Source organism: Leptonychotes weddellii, chromosome 11 (assembly GCF_054177405.1).
Source record: "Leptonychotes weddellii isolate Sample4059 chromosome 11, ASM5417740v2, whole genome shotgun sequence".
NCBI classification, from domain to species: Eukaryota; Metazoa; Chordata; class Mammalia; order Carnivora; family Phocidae; genus Leptonychotes; species Leptonychotes weddellii.
Window position 1 is genome coordinate 91,672,931 of NC_138379.1, and position 12,329 is coordinate 91,685,259.

General features: G+C 41.1%; 1 long non-coding RNA gene across 1 annotated transcript in view; it reads right to left on the reverse strand.

The window, feature by feature from the left end:
• Positions 1-12,329, reverse strand: part of LOC145716083 (uncharacterized) — a 95,653-nt gene that overhangs the window by 82,487 nt on the left and 837 nt on the right. The gene's annotated exons all lie outside the window — the stretch shown is intronic.

A 12,329-nucleotide genomic window follows, 5' to 3' on the forward strand; every position in this document is an offset into this window, starting at 1 on the left:
CCCACAGTTTGCTTCCTGTGTCTCTGAGCTCCTTTCTGTTTTATCTTGAATGGTATTTTAATTTCCAATTCATGACTCACACTACCTAAGCACAAGCTTCGGAAATGTCCATTGGTCAAATACATACACACACAAAACCATCAAACAAATGGAGGGACATCTAGTCAAATGCAGAAAAACTGAAATAGCTATATTGAATTTCACCCCAAATATCCCAACATCTACAATGATGCTAGCAGTTTCTTGGCATATAAACACACACACACAAAAATCACCGCCAAGGAAATGCAAACAGGAAAAGTATTTTACTAAAAGCAAAGCTATCATGGAAATGTGAGGGGACTTAAGACACGACTCCTTTCCTTATGTTCCACATTCTCTCCTTTACTTCTCTGGGCTGTCCTCGGCTCACTAACCGTCATCACTCAAGCTCTTCCCACAGCTAAATGCTATTTACCATTTCTGGGCTATCATCCTCCATTTTATTTAATTTTTTTTAAATGGGAGCAATATGCATGATGATTCAAAATTTATATTTACTGGAAAACAATAAACAATGAGGTTTTGTGAAACTGTATAAAAACTCTTCTAAGAATACTTGACATGACCATTGTGCCAAAAAAAATTTCAGTGACTCTAATGCATTTAGAGAGATATAAAAATAATTACAGGGCGCCTGGGTGGCTCAGTCGTTAAGCGTCTGCCTTCGGCTCAGGTCATGATCTCAGGGTCCCGGGATCGAGCCCCGCATCGGGCTTCCTGCTCTGCAGAAAGCCTACTTCTCCCTCTCCCACTCCCCCTGCTTGTGTTCCATCTCTCGCTGTGTCTCTCTCTGTCAAATAAATAAATAAAAAATCTTAAAAATAAAAATAATTATATATTTTAGTAACTCTAATTTATTGAACAAAGCACTAGGAAAAAATGGTAGAAAAACAAAATTTATGATCCCACTGCAATATGGCTGCTAGCTGTCCTCTGTAGCAGGTGAATAGTGATGTCATGATGCAGAAGGTCAGCAGTTCTGAAAGACCAGAGGGATGCTTACATGAGGAGTCATGATTTGTGGGGAAAAAATTTCCACCCTATGTGAAGGCATTTAAATGCTGCTTGATCGTTCCTATGTCACTTACGACATTTTATGACAAGCTCGGCATAGAAAACATAGCCGTGTGTCTCAGCTCGTTGCCTGTTCTATTACATTAAACTATATGAAAAAGCCAAAAGAGAAGACTGGCAGAAAAGAAAGGACATAATACTACATTGTCTTGGATTTAACTTTAAAAATGACAACCCACTGATGAAAGCAATAGCGCAGTTTCGTGAACACATAGATTATCTTCCAGCTACAGCCTGTACTGACGACAAAGCAGTTGTTCTGATCAACCTGAGCTGAATCTAGATGTAGGACGCAGAGATTTATCCTTCCATTCCACACAGTACCCTCAAAGCACAGTTACACACACACACACACACACACACACACACAGTGCCCCACAACCAAAACAAAAAGTAAGGGTCACCCAATCTAGCACTTGCAGGCTGTGAATTAGGTCACACCAGGCAGAGAATATTTGGCAAAGAATTAATACCTGGGTGGCATATGTTATGTTGCATTGTGTTGCATTAATTCCCTCTCAATAGTGCTCTACCATAAATTTAAATTTAAATCCCCAGAAGATTATCAGTCCCCCAACAGTAGAGTAGCGATGGAATTGATCAAAACTGTGCTGTAAAAATCACATGTGGTTGGTCGCGAGTTGTAAAATTACCTACAAGTGGGACTCCAGGGCACTCAGATTCGGTCTTTGTGTTCTCCATCAGTTAGTTCTAGGAACTTCCATAATTCTTCTATAAACTTTGACCTCCTGGCCTGATGATTTTTAGAGGGAAATGTTGATGAATTTGTTCTGGTTTCTACTCCTTCTGATTTAACCTTTTGGCAATTGGCGAAAGAAGTTAGTAGAAGGGAGGTGTGAGGGTTCCCCTTTCTCTGCATCCTCACCAATATCTGTTGTATCCTGACTTGTTAATTTTAGCCATTCTGACTGGTGTGAGGTGGCAGCCACTCTGGAAAAAAGCATGGAGATTCCTCAAAAAGTTGAAAATATAGCTACCCTATGACCTAGCAATTACACTATTGGGTATTTACCTCAAAGATACAAAGGTAGTGATGTGTAGGGGCACCCCTATGTTCATAGCAGCAATGTCCCCACAGTAGCCATACTACGGAAAGAGCCCAGATGTCCATCAACAGACGAATGGATAAAGATGTGGTATATATATATATGATGGAATATTACTCAGCCATCAAAAAATATGAAATCTTGCCATTTGCAACGACGTGGATAGAACTAGAGGGTATTATGTTAAGTGAAATAAGTCAGTCAGGTAAAGACAATTATCATATGATCTCACTGTTATGAGGAATTTGAGAAAAAAGACAGAGGATCATAGGGGAAGAGAGGAAAAAATGAAACAAGAAGAAACCAGAGAGGAAGACAAACCATAAGAGACTCTTAAGCTCAGGAAACAAACTGAGGGTTCTGGAGTGGAGGGGGGTGGGAGGGATGGGGTAATGGCTGGCTGGCCTCCCTGCCTCCATTCCCTCCACCCTAACTTCCAATTCACCCTGCACATTTTTATAGCCCTCATTGCTTTGCACCAGAATTTCCTGTTTGCACTGTTGTATTTTTCCCTGGGAAATGACTTATTGAGGAAGATATTACACATCACGCACTTTTGCATCCCTGTACCATATTGTCCAAGGTATGAGGAGGCAGAGTTCTTTCAAGCTTTGGGCAGTAGCTGAGGAGTTAAGACCTAGACAGACAGCTGGGAGGGGAGCATCTGAGGACAGAGCAAGAGGCAAGAGGGAGTCAGGTGATCCACCACAGGTTTGCACTCATCGGGGAAGAGCTTCCCGGAGATTTTCATCTGAACCTTGAAACCCACCTTGGATATGAATAGAAATTACACTAAATTGATGAATGTGCGAAGAAGTGGTTTGTCAATAGAAAACGCTTTGACAGTCAATAGGTTGGTTCCAGTAGTAAAGTGAGAATGGTTGCACAGCTTCCTTTCCTTGGAGCCTGTTCCATCTCAGACCCCAAGGGCTCAGTATCTTTAAGTGGCTCCCTGGATATAGAAGGCCCTACCAGCCTCTTGTCCCTTCCAAGGCTGCACAGAACCACTCCTCTTTGACCTTCGTTTAGCATAAATTAGCATATCTACTGATTTGATATAAAGTGTAAGTGGATGTGGTTCATTCGTGTTTATTTCTCCCCCACAACTTTGGCATTTTAGAAGCCGTTTCGGTGCCTTAATTATAACTTGAGCCCTGCCAACTTGGTTTCCAACCCCATCTCTGCCACACCCTCATATACCTCCACCCCACCCATCCTGAACCACGCGGAATTTCCAGAGTACCCTCTGGTATCACTCACTTCTCAGCCTGGAACACCTTTCTCGCTTAATTATGCTCAGCTCAGGCCTGTATCCCTGCCTATCCGGGCTTAGGCCACACTTCCCCGTGCATGACCACACTTGGTACTCTATGTTTATTGCAGTGTTTGTCATAATGTATTGTGCTTACCATCTGCTTGTCTTTTACCTCTAGTAGAATCTAAGATCTTGATGCTCAGATTTATTCTTTTGGTCTTTCCAGTATCTGGCAGTGTTGAGTGTGCTACACAAATATTGAGTGAATAAATGACTGAGTAGTCCAAAGTAATAATTGAGGTGGACTTTTAACAGAACTGCGGAGGGAGTGATGCCAGGTGACACCAAAGGTGCATTTTGTTGCCCATTCCTTCCACCAACATCTAAAGGTTGACCTTACCTCTCAACCAAGAAAACTCACATTACTCCCCATTACCTAAACACCCCACCTGGCTCAGGTTCACCGTGTGAACCAGTGGATAGCTGACCTATTTTTGTTTGTTTGTTTTCTGTTACTCTTCTGGGCTTCTCACTAACCAGTGAGAGATTACTTTAAATTAAAGGCTTCAGTAATAATATACTAAAACTTTTTTTTTTCAATTCTTGTCTAATTGCTTCAGGTGGGCAAGGCTCGCCTCTCCTGTAATCAGGTACATATTATATACCAGGGACCAGATGTGATTCTTCTATTTGGTCCCATTTGTATCTAGCACAGTGCCAGGCACAGGATAAATGCCAAAATAGAGTAGCTGCAGGGCTCTGGGGATCAGGAATACCTGACACACTGGAATCTGATTTTTCTCCACACACTTAACAGACTCTGAATTCCAGACTGCCAGCCTACCTCCGAGAGCATACCCTGAATGATGTGGCCATCTGGAAATGCAGTTTTTAATTTCTCTGTGCAGTGGAGGTGAAATGAAAGTTCAGATACAGAATTAAATGTCTTTAATATCACAGAGGCTCTTAAATATTTAAGTTTGAATTAAACTGGTATTTGTGTAGTGATAAGCCGGCTATTGAAACTGGGGAAATGAGCCCTGGTTTCTATCTCAGCTCAATTTTATCTCTGGCTTCCCTGCATGGGAGCTCAGAGAACAACCCAGGATCTTAAAGAACGTCCCCATATTCGAGGCAAATTTTCCCATCCCATACAATTAACACAAGAATTTGGAGATTACTATGTGGCTAATTCTTCCACAGATACATTGGAAATAAGCAGCTGGAATTTTGAGACCCAGAGAGTAAGATGGCAGAAACACATGGTGACGCCCTCCAGGACTGAGCAAACTTTGAGAAAGAATGGTTTTTCTTGCTCCTCCCGCACTCGTAACAGTGGTGTCCTTTGCCCTATATCTGATCTGCTACCCTGCAAGCCTACTGCCAAAAGCTTACGCGTGCATGCACTGCGCTTTTCATGCCTCAGCACCCTGGCTTCCCTACATTCTTCTCTGTGGGAATGCTCTCCTGGAATGTTCTTTCCTTCTCGATGCCCTGAGTAACTCCCACTTAGCCCGCAAGGCTTTGTTTGTTGTGATCTCCTACAGCTCTTTCCCTGGTCCCTCCTCCAGGCTCTTATACTCCTGGGAATAAATAGCTGGCTCACTGTTTTGCTGTTAACTATTTTTGCGAGTCTCCCTACGATCTTTTTGAGTCAGACTCTTTCAGATTCATTACCCAGTACAGTGCCTGGCACATAGTGGTGCTCAGTGACTGCTAAACTGAACAATATAAAATTTCCCATTTATCTTTAATATCTTTTCTTCCCCATTACTTTTCTTCTCTGTCTTTAGGGTCCAGTAATTGAGTGTGGCCCCTGACGGCCAGGATATCCCTCAAGATCTCCAGCACATGTCATCCTGGCACTCACTCCTGTACCTGGCTCATCCTCTCATGCACATTCTCATCACACTTACAGTAAGAAACACAATGTTCTCCTTGTTCACAGCCCTGATTTTGCAGATGACCCAGAGATAGAAGTCTCACGGGTTACCCTGCCAGTTAGTGACCCTACTCAATATAGAGCCCAGTTCTACCATGTTTAATGCCAAACTCTTCATACTCTCCATATCGTTTTTTCCTGTGTCCTGTTTCTCAAGACTGTCTGAATTACTTAATATATAACGTCCTAATTCTTGCAATGAGCTGGACTAATCCTAAAGAAATAATGCCTCTCTAATAGTGGAAATATCAGGAGTCATGACAATATATAGGTAGATGATGATGCTCTCACATCACACAAAGTAGGCAAATTCCTACTTTATACTTAATATCACTCCGTGTTTACTGAGCTCTTGAGGAAGATGGATGGCAAAAACATTTGTGCTTCACTGGTGAAGTTAAACATTGGGAACAGCAGATTTTGAAAAGGAGACAGTGACTTGTGAAAATATCCTGACGTGCCAAAGGAGATCTTTTAATCAAAAGAGACCTAAAAATAACTTCTGAAGACATTAGTATTTAGCCTCAACAATTTGAAGGCAGTAAGATGCCAGAAATGTTGGCCAAGTCTAGGAATGATAAAGGAGAATTTCAACAAGTGAGAAAACTTTTGTCCAATGAGCACCAGGGAAATCAGGATAGAACACCTGAAGCTAAAAGTGCTGACATTTTATTTTTTTAACCTTGCTGTTGGTATGACCTGTTTACAAAGAATGAAGCCAACAGTTTTTTTCTCTTTCTCTGTTTTTCACTAATGGAAAAGACAGAATTCTTCCAAGAGGCTTTTTGGGGGGAGGGGTTGTTTTTGTTTTTTGGCAGATTTTCATTTCTGGATCTACTTTGTCATTAATAGGATGGCCATCATCCAGGGACTGTACCAGAGGAATGAATTCCATGCTGGGCCTCAAAAAAATGTTTGCTTCAACTTTACAATCTGATGATGGTGCAAAACTATGACAATGGCATACTTGGTCATTAATAGGATGGCCATCATTCAGGGACTGTACTGGAGGAATGAATTCCATGCTGGGCTTCAAAAAAATGTTTGCTTCAACTTTACAGTCTGAGGAGGTGCAAACTAGGACAATGGCAAGACTTATACCAGCTATGCTGAATTTATGATCCCATATTTACAGAAATATATACTAACCTGTGCAAAATACTTTATGAAAAATAGCTTGTGTGTAAATTATTTATGAAAAGATGATTTTCCCTGGACTGGAGCATCTGTATTATGGACAAAAATCATGAATGCTTTTGTAGATTGCAAAATGGCCCTAGATTCCCTATAGCCCCTTTTATCAATAAGGGGAGTCTCCTTCCCTGCTTCTTAAATTGGGGGGCCCTCGTGACTTTCTTTGACCAATAGAATGCATCAGAAGAAACCATTGCATGGCTTCCAAGCCTGGACCTTAAGAGACTTCACTGTTTCTTCTCTTATGCTGATAAACTGTTCTACCACTCTATGAACAAGTCCAGGCTAGCCTGCTGATAGATAAAAGACTGTGTGAAAAGAGGACCCAGCCATTCCAGATATGCCATCCACTTCCGCTGGGAGGCTCCAGAAGCATGATGCATATTAAGTACTTGTATTAAAAGCCGCCAAGTTTTGAGATGGTTTGTTATCAGCAAAAGTTGTATGACATAGATGCCTTACTTTGAACTTATCAGTTGTTTCCTAGATGGGGTCTAATGTCTAGCCTGATGTAGAGGTGTGCCTAATAACTTCTTTCAATTGGACATTTTTATTTATTTGAGATTTTCTGGGATGAGGACAGTTGCCTGTCCATGTAAGCACTCTCAACAGCAATGGGCTCCTAACCTGGACTTCAGGAACAAGAATGGATGAGAACTAATCCCTTTCCCATCAAACTGGGTTCCTCCTAAAGGACCAGGACGTTAGCTTCCAAATCGCACAACTTTTCAAGCGAACAAAGAAGTTGTTTGATGAAATCTATCCCTAGGAGTGATGACACTGCTGGGACATTGGATTCATTTTAGTCCAAATTCCAAATTGATTCTGGTTCAAGGCAAGAATATCCCCTGGAGATCATATTCCTCCCAAGCCAATTTTGTGCAAAATGCTTGGATTAAGATGATGGGACACTTCAGTGTTAGTCCAAATATATTTTTATTTTAAGAAGACTCTTTAGAAACGAAGTTAGATACTGCCCATCACTTGATATTTTTGCAGTGCTTATTCTAGCTGAGACCAGATGGAACAGAGTAAATCATATGACAGCACCCATAGTGCTGGCCAGGTGGTCCAGGATTGATGAGTGGCAATCAGTGGAGAAGTATTTGTGGTCTAGAAACACTGCGATGGATTTAGTGATCTATGAAACAATGATTTACATAAGAACATGTGAACAACTTAGTATATGGATAGAGAGAAGTGGGGAAACTCTCAACTCCATTCTCTCATTTTTTTAAATTATTATTTGAAAACTATTTTGCTCAGTGCTAAGCATTTGTAGAGGTTGAATCAAACTGTACTGACTTATATTAGTGTAACATTGTGCCCTTTCATAAAGTACTGGATGTGGACTAACCGATTGTGGTTTCTCAGTGTATTTGTTTGCTTTTTCTCTGACATGCTTTCAAAACCACTCCAGGCCACAGATTTTTAATCTCTTAGATTGGGCATTTAAAAAAAAATGAAATTCCTTCATACTCTCAGAATCTCTGATTTATTCTTGGATCACAACTTCCTATTTTATTCATTCATGAAAAATGTTCTGAGAAAGATGCTGGGTGGGCCTGATTTTTGGAAATCATGAGAACAGTATCCATAATTATCAGATGTAATTATTCATTGTATCCTAGTGATTAGCACTGCATTTCAGGAGACATCTTCCCCATGATAAACTTAAGAGTTCTATTGAGAAGGTAAATGAGATACACACTTCCAGGAAGGATTATGGATTAAAGACTGCCGTCTGTCAGACAGCGTTCCAGACCTTTCACACACCTTACCTCATTTCACTATCACCACATCTCTATGAGGGAGGCACGGTGTTCTATCCTATGTTATAGGTAAAGAATTGGAGACTCCAAGAAAGTGGGTCATTTTCCCAGGATCTAACATCTCATCAAGAATAAAGTCAGGTTCACCATTCCCACTGCAAAACCCCACCTCATTAAGACCATCATTATCTCTCCACTGAATCACTGTGATTAAGCCTGCTTTCATTCCCCCCAAAGTTCATTCTCCTCATTGTTGCCAGTGATATTCTCAAGGCACAAGTAGTATGGTTACCCTGATTAACAGCACCCTTCAGTGGTTGCCCACTAACCACAGAATATAACCCAAAGTCATCCCCCATGGCCTGTGGGGACCCCCCATCACCTCCTGGCTCTGCGTCTTCTATAATAATACTCCTCATGACACTGGCCTCTTTGAAAGCACTCACACATCTTAACTTGTTTCTCTCGGCTACTTCTACTCACCGTTTTCAGTGCCTGAACACTTTCCCCTCAATCTTCATGTGGCTGTCTGCATCTCTTTACTTCTATGTCCCCTTCAGTCTCAACCCCATTATCTATGTTATTTTTTATAACACAACTTGATACATAAAGAGTATTAATTTTTTGCCCTACTAAAATATAAGCTCCAACTCTTACTCCAACATGTAGAACAGTGTCAGATGCAAAGAAAATGCTAAGTAGAATTGTTTTATAAAGGATATAATTGATCCAAGCAGGCAGAAAGTTGAAGCTCATCCAGACATCCATTTCTTCTTCCATCTATCACTTCGTTAAAGGTTAAACACACAAACAAACCGAAAACACATGAATAAGTCCTTTGAAAACATGCCTCCTAACAAGAAAACAGAGTACACAGAAGAAAACCCTTTTCATAAAATACTTTCTCCATGGGAAAAAAAAAAAAACGCAGAAAGCATGAGTTTGTAATGTAGAAGCCCCCTAACTCTGTAGTTAAAATGGCAGGTTTTGGCATCAGACCCACTGGGTATAATGGCTGCCTCTTCCACTCACAAGCTGTGACCTGGAAGCACTATGTCATTTCTCTCTGGCTCAATTTCTTCACCTGAAAAAATGTGGATCCCAAGAGTATGGACCTCACAGGATTTCTCTAAAAAATAAATTCACACATGATGCACTATTAGTAGTACACTGGTAAACCAGCTTTGTAGAAAACAAATCAAACCCCCCACCAAAAATCCTGATTTAGTGATGTTTACCGATTTCCATGGTATAAGTACCATGGCTGATTTTAAGCTATCAATGGTTTAACAATTGGCTTCTAAAAATTCCTGAATATTCAACAAATACCTCCCATTATCCTCTATGAGATAGCTCCAACCCACCATTGATGATGCTTAATTAGTAAGCAAGAAGATACTATTTTAATAAAAAGGCAAACTAATAAAAACAAGATATGAAACCAACACAGTATACAATATTAAATACAAAGAGTTTTCACCTCAATCATTAGCCAGTTCAGCACATGTACAAGCCAAGAATATGACAACAATGATTGTAGGAATCATATCACACCCTCTATGAGTATTCTTAACCTGTCCTACCCCTTAAGGTTCCCGATTTTGCCTCTACTTCCCATTTCCCAGTCACTCTCATGATCTTCAGAGTTGGCTTTTTTATTCCTTCATGAATTGTGAGGCTTAGCTTCCTTTAAAGACTTTGGCTTAGTATGCTGCTCTTCTCTGTGTCGGACTAACCCCTCCAATGTACTCGATTCATATACGCTGGATCTAACTCTCAGCTCATGGTTAGCCTGCAGCACTCACAGCCAGGACCTCTTAGTTTCTCTTAGGAAGAAAAGTGATACCTGCTGGACCTTCAGACCCACTCTGAGTGTAGCCACAATGGTCTACTGGTACTAAGTCCCTTGACTCTATGTACCATGATCTCTCTCCTTTCTTCACCTTTGACTTGCTTAGCACCCTCTTTCCACCTGTCCCCAACTAACACCTTATTCTTCATTTTTGTGTGAGATACCACTATGTTTAGGAGGGCTTTCCTCCTTACCCAAAGACTCACCTAGCTGACATACTGACACCTTATATTGTGCCTCGTAGGACACAATGTAAATGTCTTGGTTCCTCACCTATACAAGTCCACTACACTTAAGATCCTTGTTGGCAGAAATTCTGCCCTATGTAGTGTTTTCTTCCCAGTGCCCAATAGTGCCTGGCACAAAGAAGCTATAGATTATTTTATGTGATTATGGGGCTAACTCTTCTGCACAGAAATAGAAGACTTTCTTGTCTCATACTCCTGAGTTCGGCCTCTGAAATCCTTCTGTGCCCTTGTTTTAAGTACACCAAGTCAAGTGGCTCAAGTGCCAAGAGGCCATGGCATGTTGCTCTTGTGAACAGCGATTGGTTGGCTCTCTGGACCTGTCAGCCCCCAGCCATGCTTCCCCATCCTGAGCACCACCTGTGACTCATTCAGCACTGGCTACAGCCCATGTGAGTTTCTACCAGCTTTGAGAGCAGGACACCAGGGGCCCTGTTACGTTCAATTCTAGCTCACAGTATAGGAAGAGCTGACCTTATTATTTCCAGTCTACAAGATCACATATTGCTGATTCAGAAGAGGAGAATAGCTTTGCTAAAAATCTACTGTTCTATATCTAAAGAGTTCCCAGTTCAAAGTTCAAGGAAAAGTTAATTTTAAAATCTGGAAACAACTGTGACTCTCCTAATCCCATCAAGTTCAAATATAATTGTGAAATGATTTCCAAGGGCTATGTGCGGAAATGAGCTTAGCGGAGAAGGGCCTGAACTGCAAAGTTCTACAATTTAGGGAGGAACTACAATCTCATCTCCCCTTGTCTGAACCAGATTATTTTTTAAGTGCAAGCTAAAGGATTGAGGGCCTTCTGGGCAATACAATGGGCAAGAATGTCCCTGATTAGGAGGGAAAACCCTTGCCCCCTTACACAATGTATAAAGGAAAGCGTAATTTTCCGTTTCTGTTATATCTAAGTTTATGATTTGGTTTCTAGTTCATGAGAACTTTTTCTGTTAGATCTTTTCTACTGAAGATGAGTCTTGGGCTCTCCAGCTCACTAGACTGCTTTGCCCTTTGTCTCTGCCTGCTGAAACAGCCCTGTCAGTTCCTCTTCATTCAGAATAAAAGGTAGGTTTCAGGGCCACAGTTTCTCCTTTCCAGAATATATATTTGTCCCCCAAATCCTTAGTCATCACTTCAGTCCTATCTCCCTGAGGTCCTTTTATATAATTATGCTTCTCTGTTGTTCCTTATCTTTGCAGACTCCTTTATGATTGCTTTTCCCAGATTTCTCTGGTGAGGACATGTTTTTCTTTTGAGAAGCCACTCTCAAGAGATTCTGTTTATTCTTTCTTTTTCTAGTCCCAAATCACGTTGCTTTGCCCTTTACCAAATAAGATCCTTTCCTCTCCTCTCTAGTTAAAGGTCACTTGTGTCTTCTCTTGAGCTACTGACCTGCTTTTTCCATCAGGCCAAGAGAAGCTTCCTACAGTTTCACCAGGATTTGTTTACATATTGGTCTCCCACAGTAGGTGCCAGGCTCCTATGGAAATTTCTGGGCTTCTTCGTCTTTGTGTCCCCATCCTAGCCCCTCCCATGGCAACTAAATGCTCAGTGATCTTGATTGAAATGGGTTATTCTGTGAAGTGGGCTAAATAAACGCTGGTGGCCAGGGGTCCATGGTGTGTTAGGGACTACATGATCAAATACAGTAATATCCCATGCAACAACAGTAAGTTTAAACAAGGATGGAGTTGCTCATGGTATTTTATTCTTCTTCTAGCTTTAAGAACTCAGAATGAATACTAAACACTACAAGAAGTGAACAACTGGCAAATGTTTACAAAACTAAAAAGCAATCAACCCAAAAATAATGGAAGTTCTTTAAGGTTTCAACTCACTGGTTCTGTTCAAATATGTATCTTGAGTAGACCTTCCAGTTAGGAGCA